At 42.5% G+C, this 23,810-nt stretch overlaps 1 long non-coding RNA gene across 2 annotated transcripts in view; it reads left to right on the plus strand.

Moving 5' to 3' along the window:
• LOC119088295 overlaps window positions 1-23,810 on the plus strand; it is a 49,685-nt gene that overhangs the window by 21,205 nt on the left and 4,670 nt on the right. The window contains exons 1-2 of one of the 2 annotated variants that reach the window (XR_005091918.1): window positions 9,215-9,639; window positions 21,282-23,112. This is a non-coding gene — a long non-coding RNA (uncharacterized LOC119088295). Of the gene's footprint in view, window positions 1-9,214; window positions 9,640-21,281; window positions 23,113-23,810 lie in introns of those variants that run through there. The other variant, XR_005091917.1, reaches the window with a different exon arrangement.

The raw sequence follows: 23,810 nt of genomic DNA on the forward strand, positions 1-23,810 counted from the left end.
GCTGGTGCACGCCTTTAATCCCAGCACTCGGGAGGCAGAGGCAGGTGGATCTCTGTGAGTTCGAGGCCAGCCTGGGCTACCAAGTGAGTTCCAGGAAAGGCGCAAAGCTACACAGAGAAACCCTGTCTCGAAAAACCAAAAAAAAAAAAAAAAAAAAAAAAAAAAAAAAAAAAAAAAAAAAAAGAATGTGTTTGTGCAGATATTTGTGTTTTCTTTCCTTTATTTCTTTATCATGTAATGTAACATCAACTGAGATAATATTAGTGGTTATCATATTTAAGTTTTGAAATACTAAAAGAATGTCCCTAAAAGGTCCTTGCCATATATTCTAAAATAAATAATGCATTTGAGGTTGTATATGGCATAGTTATATCATGTTAGGCTTAATTTTGACCTGGTTATTATTTTCATTTAGAAAAGAAGCATGAAATAAGGAGATATGATTGTATGTCAGGCTAACAAGGGGTTGACTCATGATAGCTATTCCTGGTTGTCAACTGCAGGTGGAGTTTTCCTGTCCCGCAGCCACTCTCAAATAATCACTCAGAGGTTAATATTAATTACAAATATTCAGCCAATAGCTCAGGCTTGTTACTAGCTAACTCTTACAACTTAACCTATTTCTGTACATCTATATGCGGCCCCATGGCTCATGGCTTTTACCTCTATCCCATTTTGTGTGTCCAACTCATTCTCTGTCTGTCTAGTGACTCCTTTGACTTCACCCTTCCTCCTCCCAGCATTCTCCTAGTCTGGCTTTCCTGCCTAACTTTATCCTGTTCAGCTATCCAGTCAGCTTCTTTATTAAACCAATCACAGCAACAAATCTTCACAGTGTACAAAAGGATTATTCCACTGCAGTCACCTTGATTACATCTGGAATTAACTAAAAACTCAGCAGCTGGGCATACCCATGAATGCTTCTTCTTGATTGGATCATGTGAGATCTGAAGACCCACCCTAAATCTGGCCCATGCTTCCCGGACACGGAAGAAAGAAACTTTTGCTTTTTGTCTGCTTGCCCTCATTCTCACTAGCAAGTTCATCCATCCTGCTGCTGATGCCATTCTTCAGTGGTGTTAGAGCCTACTTCTTCAGGACCCTGAAGTATACTGAAGAACAGCTGAGAAGCCTTGTGGGTGACTGAACAGCAGTTAGATTCTTGGACTTTCCATTAGGAGACAGCCATTGTTGGACTAGCGGGACCAGATAGCCTGTAAGCCATTCATATAACTCTCATACATACATACATACATACATACATACATACATACATAAGAATTTATATATTCTATCAGTTCTGTTCCTTTAGATTCAAAATTTCTTTTTGTTTTATTTATTTGTATCACAGTGGTTCTCAACCTGAGTGTTACTATTCCTTTGGAGGTCACATATAAGATATCTTGCATATCAGATATTAACATTACAATTCATAACAGTAGCAAAATTACAGTTATGAAGTAGCAACAAAAACAGTTTTATGGTTGGGGGTCACCACAACATGAGGGACCATATTAAATGGTCACAGCATTAGGAAGGTTGAGAACCCCTGCTTTAGAAAATCCTAATAGAAGCATACAATCTAGACATTCAGTTCATGCCAATCTACATGTCCCTTTGAAGATAGGTTTTCAGATGAGATTAACATTAAAATTAGTAGCCTTTGAGTAAAGCACATTGTCTTTCATAATGTAAGTAAGTTGAGAGGGGGAAGAGAAAAAGAATATATAGACTATACACATAGTAGCTATATATATATGTGTATATATACATAGATATGCATTATAGATTATATATATATACATTATGCATGAAGAGAAAGAATATTCACCAATATGTACAGTCATACACATGCTGCTCGACTTCTGTTTCTCTGAGGATTTTTACCTATAACAACTTGGAAAGCACCAAGCCAAGCATTAAGGTAGTAAAATCATTTGTCCAGTTAAAAACTTTTAGAACTTGTAATGACTCCAACATATTATACTCTGTATCGAATGCCATCAGATTTTTCCACAAATACTATTATCTCAGAAATGTGACTGATGCATTTTTTCCCTGTGTCTTTTTATTGTCTTTAATTCTTATTCATTTGGGATCTAGGAATTGAATCCAAGTCTCACATATGCTAACCATACCCTCTATTACAGAGCCACATCCTCAACCTGTTGATGGCTTTATTTAGATACAATTCACATACCACAGCAGTCATGTATTCAAAGTATAAAACTGAATGATCTTTAGTACATTCACAGAGCATACAGCCACTTCTACTATACATAATATTTCCATTACTCCAGGAGGAGAGAGACTTCCTCTCTTAGTAGTCACCCTAGCCCTGCTCCCTCTGCCTCCACCTAGGAAACCACAGATCCCTTTTGTCTGTAGACTTACTGATTCCAATAGTCTACACCAGGAAGCACAGAGTGTGGAGTCTCTCCTCACTTGCTACTCCCATTGAGTACAGTGTTTTCAAAGTCCATCCACACTGATGCCAAAGTTATTGCATCGCCTCTTTTTATTGCCAAGTAATATTCTACTTATGGATATGCCATTTTAGGATTGTTTTCACTTGGAAGGTTCTTACTGGTTTCCTTGCAAAGTGTCAGAAGAGTAAGAAAGACTATAAAAAAATTGAACCCTGGAAAAGTTCTCAAGTGAATGATTACAGAATCAATCAGTGTTGCAAGTACAATATTCGTTATAGGCACCATTACTATTAGCAAACCATTTCCAAAGTCCTACTGTTAAAAATATGCTCTTATTGCAATCATTTGTATCTAAGTACTGTTGTTTATGGGGGAGGAAATTGAAATGGCTCTCTTGGCAGGACCATTGCAATTGTGTGAGCCAAAGGATTAAGAGTACCTTTGAGAAGGGACAGCATGTGATCACTCTGGCTTTGGAAAGGATGGCAAATTTATATGTCCAATATATGGATGATGCTTTCATTACATCCTCATGAGACTGTCAGTCAAACTAGCCTTTCTGTCAGGAAACAGTTTTCAATCCACAAAACTTACTCCATGTATTAGAATCCTTGCTGGGTCCAGATCACATGCAATGTGCACGATTCCTGGTCAATTCATTTTTGAAGATCCATTTCTAAAATAAAATGACTCTGTAATTCAGACTTTGGGCAACAACTGTCCATGCCGTCCTAGTACAGGAAAGCTTAAATCTAATCCTAACATCATTCTTCGTGTAAAGTAAGAGTCTTTGGTATTGCCAAGTCCCAAGGTAGAGCTCATTTGACTTCCGTTGAACTAGCTGGTGCCAGGTATTGCTTCACAGGGCATAAACAGAACAGTAGTTATGTTTCCACGGCATAGATGGATCCTCTAGAAAGAACAGTAAAGTCACCGGACTTAGTGTGGAACTAGAGGCTCAAAAATGTTATAAAATAAGGAAAGCAAAGGAATTCAGGTAGAGCAACTTAGAACTGTTTCCTCCTTACCACAAAGAGCTCCCTCACCAACTTTCATGTTTGGTTCCCTGTTGGTTTGTTTAAATGATTATGCACTATTAGTAAAGTCCAGCCGGGCAGAACTGTTCAGCGGGCAATGTTTGTCTTGGGTGTTCCCTTCATTTCCTCCCCCTGTTTCCTTTCTCAGCATTCTTTCCTCTTGAAACATCTTTCAAGTTTCAAAGGCAAATTGCTTGTTTTCAAAAAAAAATAATAATAAAATAATAGGCATTTAAAAAGTAATCATAGAAACTCAAAGAAGTAAAAGCTAGTGATGAAATTTCGCGTACTGTTCATGGATCAGAGGTGAATTTCAGGGTCTTCCTGCATCTGCACTTCCTCTTCCTCAGTGATAAAGCATGCCCTACACCCACAGCCATATCTCCACGTGCAGGAGCACAGAGGATGGAGGATTGGCTCTTAGATCACAGGCCCCGCTGTCTGCCAGGAGTGCCTGTTCCTCTTCAACGCTGAAGCCTGAGAGGAGGACCATGGGACAGAGAAGATGTGGTGGTTCAGCTCCTAGAGTTAAGACTAGGAGGTGCCGCCCATAGAATAGGCAGCTAAGAATCAGCCAGGCCAGGTCTTTCACGCCAGGGTTTGTTTCCTGCTCTGTTCTCTTATAATTGTCCTGACAGCTATTGCCAGCCAGGGCATCTCGGGCCACATGTCCATAAGGTTCATTGAAAGGTCCTCTAATCTGAAGGTTTATATAAGGACAAAATGCTTATTTGGTATACTGAGACTGTAGTTCAGTTGGTAGTGTCGGATTTGATGCCTAGCACCAACCACTAAATATGGCAGGGCCCTGCAAGTCTGTAATCCCAGCACAGCAGAGGTAGAAGCAGGAGAAGCAGGAGAATCGGAAGTTCAAGGTCATTTTCAACTATGTATCACTTTAAAGTTCAACCCTGTTGCAATAATAATAATAACAATAATAATAATAATAATAAATACTCTGTGTTTGAGAGATTCATATCCTAATATGAAAGGAGACGTGGATCCATATTTCCAGTTTGAAGACTGTGGAACAAAATTAGTATTCCTCCTTCTCTGGGACATCACCCAAAAGCAAATGAGAAGCAAACAGATATGCAGTCCAGGATTCCTGTGAAAACAAAAGCTACACAAAGGTGAAGGCTGCCCAAAGCGGTGAGGAGCAGACGGGAAGTGGAGGAGGAACAGGAACCGCCTGGGAGTGTGGCCCTCTAAAGAGCCTGCAAAGCCGGGAGCACATCCCGGACACCGGAGGCCCTGACAGTCCTGCGTAGCCTATGGAAGAGGCAGCGTGACTGTAAAAGACGCAGAGGGTGGGACTGGGCTCCTGTGTGGAGCTGTAGAAAAGCAGCTGGTGGGGAAGAGGACTGGAAAATAGGCCTGGTATTGGTCTTCCAGCTGCCTGTCTGACAGGTGGGGAGAGGTGACAAATAGCTTGTCTCTCTCCTTTAGGTAATGACCCTCAACCACTGTTGGCTAGCCTTGGACACTCTAGTATCTCTAACTATCAACCGTTTGTAAATGTTTGCTTAAAATCAGTCCATGGACCCAAAATGACAGATGAAAAATAAATTACCCAGTCTGTGTGTGTGTGTGTGTGTGTGTGTGTGTGTGTGTGTGTGTGTGTGTGCTAGCCACACCTGTGAAAGATTTTTCTTGATTGGATTATTTTATATAGGAAGACCCACACTAAATCTGGATCATTTGAGGTGGAAGACCTGCCCTAAGTTCACCTTCTGGTGGCAGTCTTTCTAAAAGGGCATGGAAGAAGGACGGTTTGTGCCTGCTTGCCTTTCCTCTTGATGGCAAGTTTACCTATCCTGCCACTGGGGCATTCCTTTGCCGGTATTGGAATCTATTTCTTCGGGATTCCAGTGTATAGTAAAGACCAGCGGAGACATCCAGCCTCGTGGACTGAATACCTGTCTGATTCTTGGACTTTCCTCTGGGAGACAGCCATTGCTGGGCTAGCTGGACCACAGCCTGTAAGCCACTCTAATAAATCTCTTTCCTGTATATAAATAGATTCAGTCTATTGTTCTGTTCCTCTAGAGAACCCTGATTAACATACACTGTATGACTCCACTTAAATTAAATTCCTTAAACAGTCAAATGCATAGGGACAGGTGTGGAATGGTGGTTACAGGAACTGAGGACAGGGAAGAGTGGGGCTAGTCTTTAATGAATGTACTTTAAGTTGAGGAGGACATGAGAGCCCTAAGCTAGATGTTTATACAATGTGATGTATGCGCACTTAACTTTCAGCATAAACAAGAACACCAAACAGATACAAAGCGTCAGGAAGATGGAGACACACAAGGCGGTAAATCTCCAGAAAGGTGCTGGGCGTGATGGCACAAGCCTTTAATCCCAGCCCCCAGGAGGCAGCGTCAGGCAGATTGCCGAGAGTTCCAGGCAAGCCTGGTCTACATAGTGAGTTCTAGGATAGACAGGGCTGGGTTGGAGACCCTGTGTCAAACACCACACCTGACCAAAAAAAAAAAACAAAAAAAAAAACAAAAAAAAAAAAAACCCCAAAACTTTAGAAAGGAGAGTGTCCTAAAAATGATATGAAATGGAATAAAAATCTGTAGCATGAGGGAAACTAGATTCTGACCAGAGTACCAAGAATTATATATGAGAAAAGCAAGCAAAGTGAATGAAAAGAAATAGAATTAAAAATAATTACAGATAGTAAGGGGCATAGCAGCACTTGGGGGTGGGGGGCAGAGACAGGTCAATTTCTGTGAGTTTGAAGCCTGGTCTACATAGCAAATTCCAGGCTAGACAGGCCGACATAGTAAGACCCTGTCTTAATAAATAGTTACAGGTTAAAAAAAAAGTGCTATATTTAGAAGACAGAGAAAACAGATCCAACAGACAGTTATCTGCAATCCACATTGAATGAATCAGAGAAAAATATTGCAATACAATGGGTGTGGAGGCTGGAATGAGAACAGCCCCCATATGTTTGAATACTTGGCCTCCAGTTGGAACTATTTGGCAAGGATTAAGAGGTGTGGCCTTCCCCAGCACTTGGGAGGCAGAGCCAGGCAGATCTCTGTGAGTTCGAGGCCAGCCTGATCTACAGAGCGAGATCCAGGAAAGGCGCAAAGCTAAACAGAGAAACCCTGTCTCAAAACAAACAAACAAAAAAGAAGCGTGGCCTTGTTGGAGCAAATGTGTCAATGGGGGTGGGCTCTGAAGTTTCAAAAGCCCACACCATTCCCAGGGAGCTCTCTGGCTCAGCGACTTCTCTTCTCCAGGGTCATGCCTGCCCATCTACTGCCATGTTCTCTGCCATGACAGCCATGGACTCTAGCCCTCTGGAACTGTGAGCCCCGTTAATGTTTTCTTTGATAAATTGCCTTAGTCATGGTGTCTCTTCACAGCAATAGAGAGGTAACAAAGAGGGCTGGAGAAGATAGTCCTTTTGATGGAGCCTCCTGGTCTGGGTCCAGGTTAGTGGTACAGAACCATAATCATAGCTACTCAGGAAGCTGAGGCAGGAAAACAAGAAGTTCAAGGCCAGCCTCCAAAACTTTGTGAGACCCTATTGCAATACAAAAAAATAAGAAGAGGGCTGAGAACACAGCTCAGTGGCAGAGTACTTGCTTTGAACGTTTGAGGCCCAGAGTTCAACTCCAATTACAACAACAATAGTAATAACAACAAGATGTCATGTTTCAAGGAAAATCTGACACATTAATGTTCCACCTTGAAACGTAACCTCATATAACTGAGAAAATTTGAAACTAAAGAAAAAGGAGAAAAAAAAGAATTCCTTGAATAATAAAGCAAAACAGAAACAACAACAAAGTAATGTGGTGATATTTTATTTGTGCTTTAATAAATAAAGCTTGCCTGGAGATCAGAGGAAAAGGTCAGTCATTATAAATAAACAAAGAAGTCAGGCTATGGCAGCACACACCCTTAATCCTATCACTTGGCAGGCGGGAGGGATCTCTGTGTGTTCAAGGCCACACTGGAAACAGAGCCAGGTGTGGTGACACACGCCTTAAATTCCAATACTAGTTAACCATGGAGGTGTGGAGGTCTGTACAGACAGACAGGAAGTGACAGAGCTGTGTAGGAAGAGGAAGTGATATAGTTGAACAGAGAGAGCAAATCAGATGGCAGAGCAGCAAGGCATACAGGCGTGGGTAGACGGGGAGTAGCTCGCATTTGGAAGCTGCAGAGTTGGTGAGGTAAGGTTGGCTGTGGCTTTCCCTATTTCCTTGATCTCTTTAAGGCTTTCACCCCTGTATTTGGCTCCATGTTTTTTATTTAATAAGATCATTTAGAAATTCGTCTACAAAGTCAGTCATCTGTAAAATGTAAAAACAAAGTAGGCTGGTATAAAATTCCTCTGCAACTACCAGGTGTGGTGGCTCACGGCTTTAATCCCAGCACCCCTGGAGGCAGAGGCAGGCGGATCTCTGTGAGTCTGTGGCCAGCCAAGGCTATATAGAGATACTTTGTCACAAACAAACAAACAAAAAATATTCCTTTACAAATACATTGAATTGTAATGGACAGAATAGAATGCCTCTAAATCCTCAAGGAAAGAAAGTATGACTCCAAATATCTATATAATCCAATTGTCATTTAAATATACATCTTAAATATCCACGAGCTCTGTGTCAGTATTAGGAAAATACTTGGAATTCCTACTATAGTAAAAATATTTTATGTGTATGAGTGTTTGCTTTCATGTATGTATATATGTATGTATAACAAATAAGGACTCTGTGCCTGCAGTGCCCATTCAGGCCAGAAGAGGGCATTAGATCTCCTGGAACTAGGGTTACATGGATGTGAGCCACCATGTGGGTGCTTGAGAAATGAACCTTGGTCCTGTGGAAGACCAGTCAGTGCTCTTAACCGTGAGCCATCTCTTTGGTCCCAAGCACTCGAGCCAGGAATTTGAGGTAAACATAGTCATTTGTTTGACTTAAAACAAAACTTAAATGTTTTAAAATTTAATTTTAATTAGAGAATTAAAAAAATATGGACCAGAGATGTGGCTTAATGATAGAGCATCTGCTAGTATGTGTAAGACCCCAGCACCACAAAGCAACATACAAAGGTATAAATAAAGCAATAACCTAGAAGATAAATGTATAAAGAATGTGAGCTATTTACATGAAAGAAAATATATATGTCTTTCAGTCATATATGAGAAGACAATCTCATCATCGTGAGATATACAAAGAAAGCCAAAGCCCAATGACTAGGAAAAGACATCGCAGCTCATTGGTGTTGTGTAGGGGAGAGTTTGTGGAAGACGTGATCATCTGTCCAAGTTGCAAGCACACATTCTTTGCATTTGTAATTTTACCTCTAGGAACTTATCCTATGGAGTATTTAAAACATGCACAAAATGTTATAAGTAGAAAGCAAGTCTTTGAAGCATTGTTTGTAAGAGCTGAAGTCTAGAGAGCACTTACATGTCCATTAATGTCAGCTTGGTCAAATAAATGATCATGTAGCCAGTCAGCTGCTAAGGAATGGGGATACTTTTCTTTTTTAACTGATAAATAATAATAAGTTCCAACTATTGTTTAGTGGGAGAAAAAACAAGCTAGAGTGTATAGAACTTAGCATAAAAGGCAAAAGCTGTAAGTACATATTCACGAGTATTGCACTGAGGGACGTATAAGATTTTGGAAGCGTTAGTTGTCTCTGAGGACGTGTCTAGACAGGACCTGAATAGGATTTACTACGATATATTCTTGAGCTGTCCAAATGTGAAGACATGAATGCATTATCTATTCATAACTGAATAAGCAAGCCGTGTGTGGTTCTGTCTGTGGGACCTCTCTTCTAGGAGACCTGAGTCCCCTCAGCTGGGCGTGGCTAGCAAGGGGCCTGGTGCCTCGCAGCTGCTGCTTTTGTTCACGCCATTCTGGGCTATCTGCCACCTTCTTCTGAGCCTTACCCTGTTCAGATTACCACGGCAGTCTGAGTCAGGATGGTGCTGCTTGCCGCAAGGCTTTGAAAACTAGTTTCAGAAAATTCCTGGGCTTATTCACAGGCAATCGCTCAGAACTTCGTACTTGAAACAGCGGTCTTCATAAAACCTGTTAGCTGCTTTCTTAATTGCATTGAACTTACGGAGGTTTCCTTCTGTTTGTCTGAGGACATGCCAAATTAGGAATACTTTCCCCCCCAGGGTAAGCCACATTTTCTTTCTTTCTTTTCTCTTTCTCTTTTTAAAAAGCATTTTTAATTGTTATATATGCATTATAGTGAGTTATTTTTTTGGGCCCTCCACCCTGAATGCACCCAATCTCATCTTTCATTTTATTTTATTTTATTTTATTTATTTGGTTTTGGTTTTTCGAGGCAGGATTTCTTTGTGTAACCTTGCTGTCCTGGAACTCCCCCTGTAGACCAGGCTGGCCCTCAAACTCACAGAGATCCACTGCCTCTGCCTCCCTAGTTCTGAGATTAAAGGCGTGCTCTACCACTACCTGGGTCCTCTCTCTCTCTCTCTCTCTCTCTCTCTCTCTCTCTCTCTCTCAATCTCTCTCTCCCTCTCTCAATCTCTCTCTCCCTCTCTCAATCTCTCTCTCCCTCTCTCTCTCTCTCTCTCTCTCTCTCTCTCTCTCTCTCTCTCTCTCTCTCCCCCTCCCTCTCTTCTTTTTCCTATTTTCTGAGCAGGGTCTCATCTATAACACAAGCTCACCTAGAAGTCACCACGGAACCCAGGCTGGCCTCAGACTCACTTGCTGTTCTACCTAAACCTCAAAGGTACTAGGAGTGTAGGCGTGCACCACCACACCCAGCCCACAGCTTACGGCTTTCATAGCAATGAGGGGGACAGTTAGACCTCTAGAAAAAGTAAGCAGACCAACTAGACAAAGATAATTGATGTGCCTTTTTAAATTTTCTACCAAATTTTAGCCTCAGCTGTTAGAGACTGGAAAATCTTGATTGTCCAGGCTCTTGACATTACTGGTATTTTCACAACTAGAAGCACACAGGTCATCCCTGCAGGGTATTTTTAGGCTATTTCCTGGCAGATTGCAGGGGTATCTTGACCCCATATTTTTAAACACATAATTTTTCATGAGGTAGAGATTATGGCCTCTTAATGAAATTTGCTTGCAATCTCCTGATACCTTTATTAAGCCTCCACCAATGACAAGGTCCCATTAGACCTGCCTAAGCTAAAGCCTATTTGATATTAGAACACAAGGAAAGGTCTCTGCCTAAGTAGATTAAGGACACACAAATCAAGCAAGCCAGATCTCTAACAAGGAAACCCAGAGCACAGAATTTGCATGCGTTATTCATCCCCGCTCCATGAGCAAACACGCAGATATTGCTCCGTGAGCCTTGGCCCACCGTGCTTAAGAACGATGGTTAGAACATCAGTACAGGATCCCTCTTTCCATGACTGCTGCCAGAGGACTTGGAGGCTCCGCTGGGGGATTTGCCCAGTAATTCCCTCCTGACACCCTCCGGTCTCCCTTGTCTGAAATGTCACTCGGAGCTTTGTGGGCAGGCTGGTTTCTTTACCTCTGTGTCTCCACTTCATGCATTCCATTCTGATTTCCTGTTGGCCCTTCTCCTACCGGCCTCTGGCTAAAAGAGTAACTTCTCCAGGTCATATTTCTCTGATAAATATACATTTTTAATTTGATTGTTAAACTGAAGACGCAGAGCGGTCTGGGCTGTGCCCTGCTCAGCAGTACAGCCCGTCTCTTTTACTCGGCCTTAGGCATCTAGTTTTGTCATCAATCAAGTCTGTGTACATTCTATAATGTGATCTACTCTCTGAGCCACACCGTCCTCCCTCTTCCTTGAGTTAGTGTCCTTACTGATCCGTGTCCGTGTCTACATTCTGTTTACAAAAGAGAAGGAATCTACCATTGTCCTTATCATTGTTCTCCATGACGGCGACATGAGAGGGTCTCGTCCCACCACCAAGCAAAGCCTCATCAGAGTTCTGACTACTCCAATGGAGTCAGAAAAACCTGTGTCGTCTTCGGGTCTGGAACTCAAGGGGAGGTTTCAACTAGAGATAGGAACCTTCGCCTTACACACAGCATTGAAAGCCGCAGGGTAGAAGGAGATAACCAAAGGAATGAGTGCAGATAAAGAGCAGAAAGAGGCTCCACGGCCCTTTAGAGATTGCAACAAGAAAGGGGTTAGCAAGGATTCCTACTCTGTAAAATTGGAGGAAAACTAGGGGCATGTCAAGTAGTCAAGTAAAGAAAGTATTTTAGGGGTGGGAGATGTAGTTGGCTTGTAGAGGGCTTTCCTAGCATGCCCTGGGCTCCATCTCCAGCCCCATGTAAAACCAGGCATGGTGGAACACGCCTGTAATCCCAGCACTAGGGAGGTGGAGGCAGGAAGATCAGAAGTTACAAGTTATCCTTGGCTATAATAGGGAGTCTGAGGCCAGCCTGGGCTACCCAAGACCCTGTCTCAAGAACAAAACTAAAAGAGAAAAGGGAAAGTATTTTAGGTCGTCTGTGCCAGCCCTTGATGGGGATTAAACAGTGGGAGGTTGAGGGCTGCTAAGGAATTCGACAAAATGGGAGAAGCACTCAGGGAGGGGGTGTTAGTGAGGGGTGGGACTGAAGCCTGAGCGGATAGCCTGGCACCTGTGGAAACACTTCACTCAGATCTCCTGCCACAGGGGCAGACTTGACTGACAACCCCAGCTGAAGTGCCGCAGATCCACCACCGGATTTGTGGTAAGGCCAAGGTTACCCAGCCAGTGACTGAACCCGGCTGGAGTGGATGCAACTCCTGTAACCGGCAACTTTGGTAGAGAGACTCACCTTGATCCCCACAAAACCTTCTTGGTGCCGTGCATGGTCTGAGATGCTGTCTCAGCCCTTCCTTCTGCCTCTCCTTCCGGGACATCTTCATAGAGGTGTCCTCATCCACCATCCTGTACCTTTCCCTTTTACAGGCATGCCCCCCTGTAAATAGCTTACTCCTCTAATTCCTTCCTGATGGCTGGTTTGTTTGTTTCAGTTTGGTTTTTTTGTTTTGTTTTTAAATGGGTTTCTCTAACAGTCCTCGCTGTCCTGGAACTCGCTCTGTAGACCAGGCTGCCCTCACACTCATAGAGATCATCCTGCCTCTCCCTCCTGAGTGCTGGGATTAAAGGCGTGTGCCACCACACCCGGCTCAGAGTATCTGAACAACAACAAATGGAGCAAGAAGTGGGGTGATTCAGCCTCTCCTGTGCTCCCCCACAGTCCCACTAGCACTTCAAAGTAGAGAGGGTGTCTCCCAGAACAAATACTCATCAGCACACATCGCTCCATTTGTCTCCACACCTTTCTGTGAATTGACAGCATTAGTGGTTAGTGTCTGTGTGGAACAGATGACGAGAGACCTGTGGTTGAGAATTGGCATGAATTGTCAGGGTTCCCGTGGCCAGTGGAGGGAAGATTGAAACAAGCAGCGCCTGTCCCCTTAAAGATGGAGTCACGGTGAAAAGTGTCATTTGGTTTGGTTCTGTGCAAACTCCATGCAGTGTGCTTCCACAGGCCTGGATGGCATGGGTCACCTCACACCTCTCTGTATTCCAGTCTTCTGGGACACCCTCAGATGAGAAAGCCATCCTTGGCTGGAGTACTGTGACTCATTGCTCTACTTTATTCTGATTCCAAGCCAATGTTCTTTTTGTCGTGGTGTCCTGTAGTTCCTCAAACTGTAAGCCCAAACCCACCCCTTCTCTTCTTCTTCTTTTGGTTTTTCAAGACTGGGTTTCTCTGTGTAGCCTTGGCTATCCTGGAACTCACTCTGTAGACCAGGTTGCCTCTAACTCACAGAGATTCTCCTGCCTCTGCCTCCCAGTGCTGGGATTGCAGGTGTGAGCCAACACCACCCATATTCTGCTTCTTGTCAGGGATTTATTTGTTTGCAGCAAGAGAAAAGGAATGTGCAAATTCCCCCATTGTTCCCACCACTGTATAGACAGGTCCTCCACTCTTCAGGAAATTCTCCATACCAGTGGTGACAAATCCTCCTCAAATACCTTTGTTTACATTCCACAGTTGTACAGGACTATCCCCTGAGCCACACTACCACCACCTTCAGGAGTCCTGCTGGGTCTATGCACCAAAGATCATCATAGCTGTTCTTGTTGACTCAGAAGTAAAGGCAAGGGGGGCAGGAGGTCTACAGGACCCTCACCTGGCTGTTCAGCTGCCCTTTCTAGCCAGTTGTATGCAATTCTGCATGTGGCCTCAGGGCAGTGTGGGCTGGAGTGTGTAGCTGGGGAAGGACTAGAGCCCTCTACACAGCCATGACGGAGTCCTCATCCACACTGGGTGCAGGCCGTCCAGTGTGGCTGCTTTAAGGCCACCCATACTCCTCCCTGTCACCCCTCACCCATTGCTCTGTCAGGAAGCCTAATACAATCATTGGTTCCTCAGAGTGAACTTTGGGGGAATCATACTTCAGATTGTCACTGGGACCTCAGTAGGAGGGGGTGGAATTCTAGCAGCATCCACCAACGGCTCCCTGCTCCTCAGCCTTGTTTCTAGTGGCTGCTTTCCAATTCTAGAATAAAACCAAATCTGGTTGAGGCACAGAACATGCTACGCCAGAATACCACACTTGGCATGTTGAAGCATGGTGGTGTGAGACGCAGCATTGTTACAGCACAGTGAGGCAGTGTGATGGCACAATGGGCCACCATGCTTTCACAGTACACTGTGGTAGTGGGAAAAAGGAGCACTGTGATGTCAGAGTGGAGTATTCTGATGACGGTGCAGTACTGTGATGTCCAAACGCAGCACTGTGATGTCCTGGTATGGCAGTGTGATGGCACAATGGGTCACTGTGATTTCATAGTATACTGTGGTGATGGGAAAAAGCAGTATTGTGATGTCATAGTAGAGCATTGTGAGGGCACAGTGGATCACTATGATGTCACAGTGCATCGCTGTGAGGGCACAGTGGACCACTATGATGTCACGGCGCATCGTTGTGAGGCCACAGTGGACCACTATGATGTCATTGTGAGGGCACAGTGAACCACTATGATGCCACAGTGCATCGTTGTGAGGGCACAGTGGACCACTATGATGTCATTGTGAGGGCACAGTAGACCACTATGATGTCACGGTGCATCATTGTGAGGGCACAGTGGACCACTATGATGTCATTGTGAGGGCACAGTAGACCACTATGATGTCACGGTGCATTGTTGTGAGGGCACAGTGGACCACTATGATGTCATTGTGAGGGCACAGTGGACCACTATGATGTCACAGCACATCGTTGTGAGGGCACAGTGGACCACTATGATGTCATTGTGAGGGCACAGTGGACCACTATGATGTCACAGTGCATCGTTGTGAGGGCACAAGGGACCACTATGATGTCATTGTGAGGGCACAGTGGACCACTATGATGTCACAGTGCATCGTTGTGAGGGCACAAGGGATCAAAATAGAGTATTGTGAAGGCACAACTTACCATTATAATATTACAATGCAGTATTATAATAGCAGAATGTATGTTAGATGGGAGCACTGATTTCACTTGGAGAATTGTGATGATGGTATAGCATTGTGATGGGACGATGGAAGATTTTGACAGCACAATAGAGCCTTGTGATGTCATTATTCAGCATTATGATGTCATAATAAAAACCTAATTGTAGAATGCAATATCATGATGTCATAGTTCAGCATTGTGATGACATTATGGAACTTTTAATGTCATAGTACAGCATTGTAATGGTACAAAGGGAATTATTTTAGTTGCATTGTGTGTGTGTGTGTGTGTGTGCAGGGTACATGTGGAAGTCAAAGGATAACTCAGTTCTCCACTTTTACAAATTGAGTCCCAGGGATTAAACTCTGGTCATCAGACTTGGTGGCAAGTGCCTTAATCCACGAGCCATCTTGCTGGACCCGGGGAAAAAATTTAAAAGATATTTCTGAAGGCAAATGAGATTTAATTAAATATGTTGGTGCTGTGGAAAGGCTTGGTCAGAGTTCTAGGACACTGTTAATAGGAGTCTGAAGACTGGCTGTGACAGTTGCCTGGGTGGAACATCTGGAGGTGGGAACAGACTGGAGCCTTTTCTCACCAGATTGTGAATCGCAGACACGTCTAAACAGATGAGTGTCGTAAGTAGATGTGTGTTTGAGGTAGATAATTTGACCTCTGTGAGTTGGATGAATTAAAGTGGGGACATGTAGAGACAGGAATAATACCTTTTAAAGATGATATTCTGCTTTGAAGCAGACGGCCACTTGATAGAACGGAGAAACTGGGGAAGGGAGCCCACGGTGGCTGAAGGCATTCTCCGCCCGAGCCTCCAAATCCCCAGCTCTGTGTGAGGAACAGACTCGAGGTCTGTACCCTCAGTATGGAGTGATCCCCTCCCTTGCACTGTTGCTTTGGGCTTTGGCAACTGCAGTAAACCTCAGCACACGATGCCTAACACGTGAGTTTGCTCGGCGAATTACACTCTCGCTTTTCTTGACAAGTTTGGAAACTTTAAGTATTTATTTCCAGGACTAGCTGTTAATATAAGCTAAATCAGTGAAGACTCACATACTATGTATTTCTGATGGCACAAAGTCTGTGACACAGAAGGAAGTATTGTGTCACATTTATATTTGGGAGAATAAATTTACAGTCAGGAAATTAACAAGGACTTTGAGTTTACATGATAGTCTGAGTTTATTCAACAATCATCTGAACGGTGTCTGTGCAAAGAGATATAAAGACACATTTAACCAAGTCTTGGTCTCTAGGAGCTCAGAATTAAGAATCAGAGGCCAATCAGCACACAGCTGTCAAAAAGGTTTACAACAAACCGTAGCAGTTTATCGGAGGGATTCATGGCACCATGGGCAATTAGCTGACTTTACAGATGGAAGGGAAGCTTTGCAAAGAAGCATTCCTTTAGATGTCTCCAAGCTGTTCCCTCTGGTTCTCTTGCCACACAAGGTGGACTAACAAGGAGGTCGTGTATAAAGCTACAAAGAATCAAACTTGGTGGTAGTCTGCGACTAACGGATTCCAAGTTCAAATCTGCCCCGACTACAAAGCAAGGCCCTGTCTCACTTACATGTTAAAGTCAACTGAAAATTGTGGTGGTATTGTGTTCCCCAAAATATTGTGTACTCTAATAAATTTATCTGGGGTCAGAGAACAGACAGCCACTAGATACAAAGGCTAGAAAATGGTGGCACTCACACCTTTAATCCTAGCATTCCAGAGATAGAAATCCCTCTGGATCTCTGTGAGTTCAAGGCCACACTGGAAATAGCCAAGCATGGTGACACGCCTTTAATCCCAGAAAGCCAGCCTTTAATCCCAGGGAGTGGTGGTAGAAAGCAAAAATATATATAAGGCGTGAGGACCAGAAACTAGAGGCATTTGGCTGGTTAAGCCTTTGGCTGGTTAAGCATTTGGCCTGGTTAAGCTTCAGGCTTTTGAGCAGTAATTCAGCTGAGACCCATTCGGGATGAGGACTCAGAGGCCTCCAGTCTGAGGAGACAAGACCAGCTGAGGATCTGGCGAGGTGAGATAGCTGTGGCTTGTTCTGTCTCTCTGATCTACCAGCATGGACCCCAATAACTTGCCTCGGGTTTGATTTTATTAATAAGAACTTTTAAGAATCCTACTACAGAAAATAACAGTAATTATGGTTTAAAGAACATTGAAACTCTCTGCTTCTGGGTGCAGTTTGTTGTTTTCTAAGACCGCGAGGTCCATTATTGGACTGTTCATCCTGTCTTTCTGATTTCCGGTGTGAGCACTTACAGCTATACGCGTCCCTCTTCAAATCAACTTCCCGAGCTATTACCACTTATGAGTATCAAGGATTTGCTGGTTTACTGTGAAATTCTGTCTGTATCTTTTTTTTCCCTATACAAGAAAGAACATGTACAGACCTACAACACCACACACACACACACACACACACACCTTTATTTTCCAGAAGATGCTTATAGGCAATAACCAGCTGGTCCTTACTGTCTTGACTCCGTTTCTTCACGTTGCCTGCTAATTTACTCCCTGCACACACCTGATCTGTGATTTTACAGAAACTGATGGTGTCCTACTTGGGCAGCTTCTTGCTGTTCTATGGCCCATGAAGGTTGTGGACTGGCTGCCCCCATCTTTCCTGGTATGTCTATAATGTTCTGTACTTGTTAAAGAACAGCTAAGATGAACTTCTGGAAGTTTAGTGGATAGAGTGCACTTTTAATTGTTTTATGAATATTGCCATATACTTTCCTAAAAGATTGTACAACTTATACAAACAAGTCTATGTTTTATATTGTTGATATTCATTCCAGGCTTTAATCTTCAACTTTGCCATATTATTATCCTGGTGTACTTTTAAAAGTATATATAAGCCAAACATGGTATCACATGCCTATGGTGCCTGCACTCAGGAAGCTGGGGAAAGAGGGTCAGAAGTTTGAGGCTAGCCTGGGCTCAGTAGAGAGACCCTGTGGTAAACTAAACAAAATGAAACAGAAAACCCAAAGCAACAGCAACAAAGGTAGACAGAATTTTAGTTATGCGATTCGTTTATCTGCAAAGTTGAACATGTTTTCATTACTCATTTACATTTAGCTTGATATAAACCTTCTCTCCAGTTTACTCACTTTTCTGCTGAGTGCTAAAGTCTTCTCTGGTGGATTTGTTCAGTTTTTCTGCACATTAAGTAAATTGGCCTTTTGTCTAACTTTTCACACACTGACATCATCCTTTCACCCCTTTCTCTGCCCCTCCCACCTCCTCTTGGGCTTTTAAACACATTTCTGTCCAGCTTGGGCTTGACGGAATACCTAGGCAGGTGTTTTCTACTTCAGGGCGATATTAGAACCTTCACTGTGTCTCTATCAAACACCTCGTGTTTGTTCTGTTATACAAAGCCACTGCAATGTACAAAGTCACTGCTAGACCCTTCTGCTGCGTCCAGCTTCCGGAACGGCACATCTTCTTCACCTTTGGATTCCTTAAGACACTGGCGAGCAGCAGATCAACGTCTTCTCTGTAGAGCTTTTCATGAAAACCTGTTTTTCTTCTCTAGTTTAATAATCTCAACCACTTGAACCACATTTCATTTCTTTTCTTTTTCTTACTTCATTTCTGATGACCAACTCTTAAATGTCCCCTGCCACACTTCACATGAACCTTAAAAGTCAGTGCCCCAAATTGGCATGATACCTTAAGGCTATGACCAATTCTAAGTTTAGCAGAGGGATAGTTTCCTAACTCTTGGATGTCATAGACCTATTAATACATTTCACTATCACAGTTAGCTTTATAAAACCACCTGCCTGATTCTGCCAGCTCATAGCTATCAAACCCATAAAACGAGAAATAACGTCAAATGTACTAGATGACAGGGAAAAAAAGACTTTTAAAAGATTCTGAGAATTTAGAAATGGGTGAAAATTATCAGTAACAACACTACAAGTTTTGCATTTATACTGAAGAAAGTATAAGACAGATTTCATTTAATACGTGTGAAGCATTTTAGATGACAAACTTAAAATTGACCACAACACGAAATCACTGCCAAAATGTTAATGCATTTTTGACTGGAAAAAGAATTACTAGCTGACTGTTCATAGCCTCTCCCCTCCCTCCTTTAGCCAAGGAAATTTTCGTCTTGGCAAGGTTAGTTACTGGGCCTCATTAGGAGATTAGTGGATTGAGTAAGAGGAAAAGGTTCAATTGCTCTCCTGGAAAAATCAGAGAGTTGCACAAGGAAAGAGATTCTGAAGAGTGAAAGAGTTACTGAGACGAGCAAAGCCAGTGAGCACCAGCCACAAGAGTAAGTTGGGGACATTTACAACAGGAAAAAAGAAATTAGATTAGCAGCTGCCTTGTAGCAAGGGAGGCTTTTCAGATGAGGCTGGAGGGCTTCAGGAATTATTGCCAAGGAATCAGGGATACCGCCTCACTTAGTATGCATTCTAAAAAACACAGAGAAAAATTAATTTCCCCCCCAATTATTTTGGAATGTCTGAAATGTGTATCTGAATGGAGCTTACAGCTGAGCTAAAAGCAGAGGCCATCTCAACCACACACAGGTCATGAAGTCTCACATTTCGTCAGCAGAACTATCGTGTTCACCACAGTAAAAATGATAGTCATGTCGGTTGGCCATATGACGTCTGCATTATCTCCGGCACTGGGTGCCACATATTTATAAAGTGTGCCAGCTTGCTAGGGCTACTGTAACAAAGCCCATGATCCGGGGAGCTCAAGCCAAAAGAGCTTACTTCCCGTGGTTCTGAGGGAGAAGAGTCTGGGGCCCTGAGGTGATTTCTCCAGCAGCGCTTCTCCTCGGTACTCTCTGTCTTCTCTGTGGTCTCACCAGTCATGGTGGATTGGGGCTCGCCACATCAACTCATTTGAATAACCCTCTTTAAAAACACTTTTAAAACCCTCTATCCAAGTATGGTCTCATTCTGAGGTGCTGGAATTGAGGGTTTCAACATGAATTTGGTGGAGAAGACACAAGTCAGCCCATAACATAGGCTACCAAAAATTCACTCTGTATCCTCACTTTTTTAGATGCCCTTGAATTTTGTTATTGATCTTTTAGGACCCAAATGACTGCAATTTGTTAATTGTCAGTCTATTTCACTATTTTCATTAAATATCTGTTCATGACATTAACCTGATTGGTATATATTATATATTATTTTTATATTGCATATTCTTTTTGAGTTCAAAGACTTTAGAACTCAGTATGTTAGTTACATGAAAACAGTATTGTGTAAGATGGTCTTTGGGGAATAAAATATTTGGAGGCACAAAGAGAAATGAATTGCTTTTCTATAAAATGAGGCATCTGGACCAGAAAGTCTCCAATGCCCCACCCAGTTGTCAAGACCCACAATTCTGGTTCAAACACATAAAAAAAAGTATAACATGTTGTTAAATATAACTTAAACATATTAGATTGGGTTACAGATAATATGCAGGAAGGAAAGGCAGAATCTGGTTAGGCCTGTGGAAGGTCTTCCTAAAACTCAATTGGCTGACATGAATGATGTGTCTTGAAGAAAGCCCTTCAGATCCAACTGCTGACCTCAGGCGGGCTTTCACAGTCACAGTAACTCATACTGATGATATTTCCGGTTCCACACCCCTCCCTTTGATACAGGCTGACCTTGAACTTCTACTGTATCTAAAGATAACCCTGATGCTCTTGCCTCCACCTTCAGCAAGCTAAGATCATAGATGTGGACTACCATGCTTGGTTTATGCAGTGCTGCGGACTGACCAGAGTCTCATGCGTGCTATGCGTGCAGGCTACTAACTGAGCTACAGTTACAGCTAGACTCTTAATTTTGTACTGTTTCCGTAATCAGCACTTTCTTTAATAGTGCTTTAACACTATTCTGTAAAATAGTTAGAATCAACCATACACCCAAGCGTCCCCCCATGAGCTATGCCTTGCACCCCAAACCTCTGGACAGTGAGCAAATGCATCTTAGGATTTCCTGAACTCATATTTTATCATTTCTTGCAGAAATAGCACCATTTAATTGATATTAACTGATTTCCTATTTAGGCAAAGAATAGATAATAAACTCCTACAGTGTATAGATAAGTACTGCACTTAGCAGTGTTATATTCATTATATTGGCTCATAGTCCCTAGCTTATGTGGAAATCTATTCATTACTTTTCAACAAGCCACGATTACACAGTAGATCTGCCAATCCCTAAAATTAGTTTTTAAAAAACACTTTGTGTAAGTCAGAAAATATGGCTCATCTCTTTGAAGGCTGAAGACAGGTTTAATATTTTACTTTTCTTTTTTTCTTGTTTTTTTTTTTCAGGAGAAAAGATAAGGACCAACTATCAGGAGAAGTTATGAATATGTGGCAGTAATACTTAGAGGCTGCTCTCCGTGGTGAATTACACTTTGAAAGACTTTCGCAGACCGAGGCCCATTTCTGACATCAAGTTGAAATCACCTTAGCATGGATAATTTTTAAATGAAATAGTTTCTGAGGGTGGAAAAGAGCCATATTGGATTTTATCTGGTTATTAAATTCAAAAAAATGTCTCATATCAAGAAGGTGGATATTGTCCCAGCATTATTAAAATATTCTATTTAGAAAAATGACATTGTTACTCCTATGAAACAGATGTTGGTCTAGATAAAGGTAAATGCCTTCACGGGTCTCAAACACGCGCACATGGGATTACAGAAAATAATTATAGTTCAAGCAGGGAATGCTGCCTCTTTGGCTGGGCAGACAGTGTTTGGGTGATCTGCTGCGGTCTAACAAAGTACCCCCAAACTTTATGGCTTAAAACAAGGGCTGGAAAGCTTTTCCAGCAAAGTGCATCCATTTAAACTCTCGGTGGCAACTGCTCAACTCAGCTGTTGCAAGTCAAAAGCAGTCAGAAACAGTCTGTAACCAGGTGGCATCTCCACTCGCCAGAGAGGCGGTGGGCATCAGCCGGTGGGCTATAGCTTCTTGGCTTCTGGTTTATAAGGGCTCATAATTTTATAGGTTGGTATTGGGGCAGAGTATCTGGCTTCTTGTGGTTGACCAGTTTAACGGATGTGTATGCCTTGAACTGGCAAGCAGACTGAGGGAAGACTGGTCTTGTTGGTCTCCATCACACACCTAGCAGCAGCAGACTGGGCTGTGGCTGTGTACCATGTGTCTCCCCTAGCCCCTGTCGTTGGCTAATTTGGGATTTCCTCCATAGGAGCTAGGCTGCTGGGACTCGAAAAGCATAAGCTTCAAGACCTCTTCAAGGTTTGGCTAATAGGTCACATGATGCTATTTTAGACATTGTTAGTCAAAATCATAAAATCACAAGGATGGAGGAGAGGACCATCCCTCCTGATGTGAAGAGCTCCAGATGTTGGTGGCCATTTTTAAGGGAGTAAAATTTTATCAAAAGAGAATGTGTTAACTTCTGCATTTGTTTCTCACTTTAAAAGACTGTTAGCACTTTGTGTATCCTGGCTCCCATTGTTACTGTAAGTCATTCAGTAACATAACTGAAAAATAAGAATATATCTAAATCTCCATGCAAAGTACCTGGAAACGTTTGAGAAAAGGAGTTTATGAGAGTGAATGAGGCTGGGTTGTGGTGGCGCAGGCCTTTAATCCCAGCAATCAGAGGCAGAGGTAGGTGGATCTCTGAGTTTAAGGCCAGCCTGGTCCACAGAGCAAAAGTGAACCAGTGACCCAGTTTGAAGTAACCTTTTGATTGGTAATGTGGGTCTTAGTTAAAAGTGCCATTCCCTCTTCATGAAATCCTCTCAGCTACCACACACCCAGTATTATGTTTTTTTATCCTTTAAACACAGCCCCAAACCACTACAACTCACTCATAAAACATAGTCCAAATTTCATTTTGATAATGGTAAGTATAGAACATTTGCATTTGTTTGTAATTATTTCAATGAATGTCTCTGTCACTTATATGAACTATCTGCCCAAACTCTCTCTTCTTGCCTGCTCACCAATTACAGTTCCTGGCATGCAGTAAGTGCTCAATTAATAAACTTGGAAAACAATTGAGAGGAAAAGGTTCTCTCAACATAAATGATTGATTTTCACACCAAGTAACAACTTGAATTGTACATGAAGGGAGCAGAAAGTCGTAGAGACATTTACCGGATCACTCACAGCATAAAAGCAGGTTGGTAAAATTTATTTAAAGTCAGCAAGAAGAAATTTTTCTGGTAATGTTCAAGCAATTTCTAAAAACAGGAAAAAAAAAAACCTTAAAAACAAATGTATCAGGTTATATATCATTTTACCTAGAGACTAGATTAAATAGTTGAATTAACGTTCCTCAAAAGGTAAAAGGTTGAATGATAAATTTGTTTTTCATACAGTTCAGCCAAAGGGGGGCAGAATACAACCAATGTATTCATTTAAAAGCCAGTAGGGGATGGTTTGAGGGGAAGCAGGGGCGGGCTCTTCCCTCTCCTGGTTTAGAGGAGCATGGAGAAGCTGTGAGAGGCCTGCAATGGCGACCTCAGTGTTGGATCCCAACTTCTGCAGCTTCTGCAACAAAGAGCTTGGGATGATTGTCACAGATTGCCCATGACTTCTTCATCATCAAAAGCACATTCTAGATAGATCTCAGTTTTAAAAGATTCCATTTCTGCATCAGGGTCTTCTTTTAGTTTCCTGCTGACCTGTCTTCATTCCAAAGAAGCAAAGGCTGTATGACACATTGTTAGACACAAGTTTCTAGAACAGTAGAACAACTCTTGTTTGTTATTGTTGCTGTTTGCGGTGATGATTGAATGAAAGTTGAACAAAAGTCTATTTAGACGTGGAATGAGCTATCTTAGACACCTGAGAAGTAGAATCACAATACTTCCATTG

This window comes from Peromyscus leucopus, chromosome 7, assembly GCF_004664715.2.
Source record: "Peromyscus leucopus breed LL Stock chromosome 7, UCI_PerLeu_2.1, whole genome shotgun sequence".
Lineage (NCBI taxonomy): Eukaryota > Metazoa > Chordata > Mammalia > Rodentia > Cricetidae > Peromyscus > Peromyscus leucopus.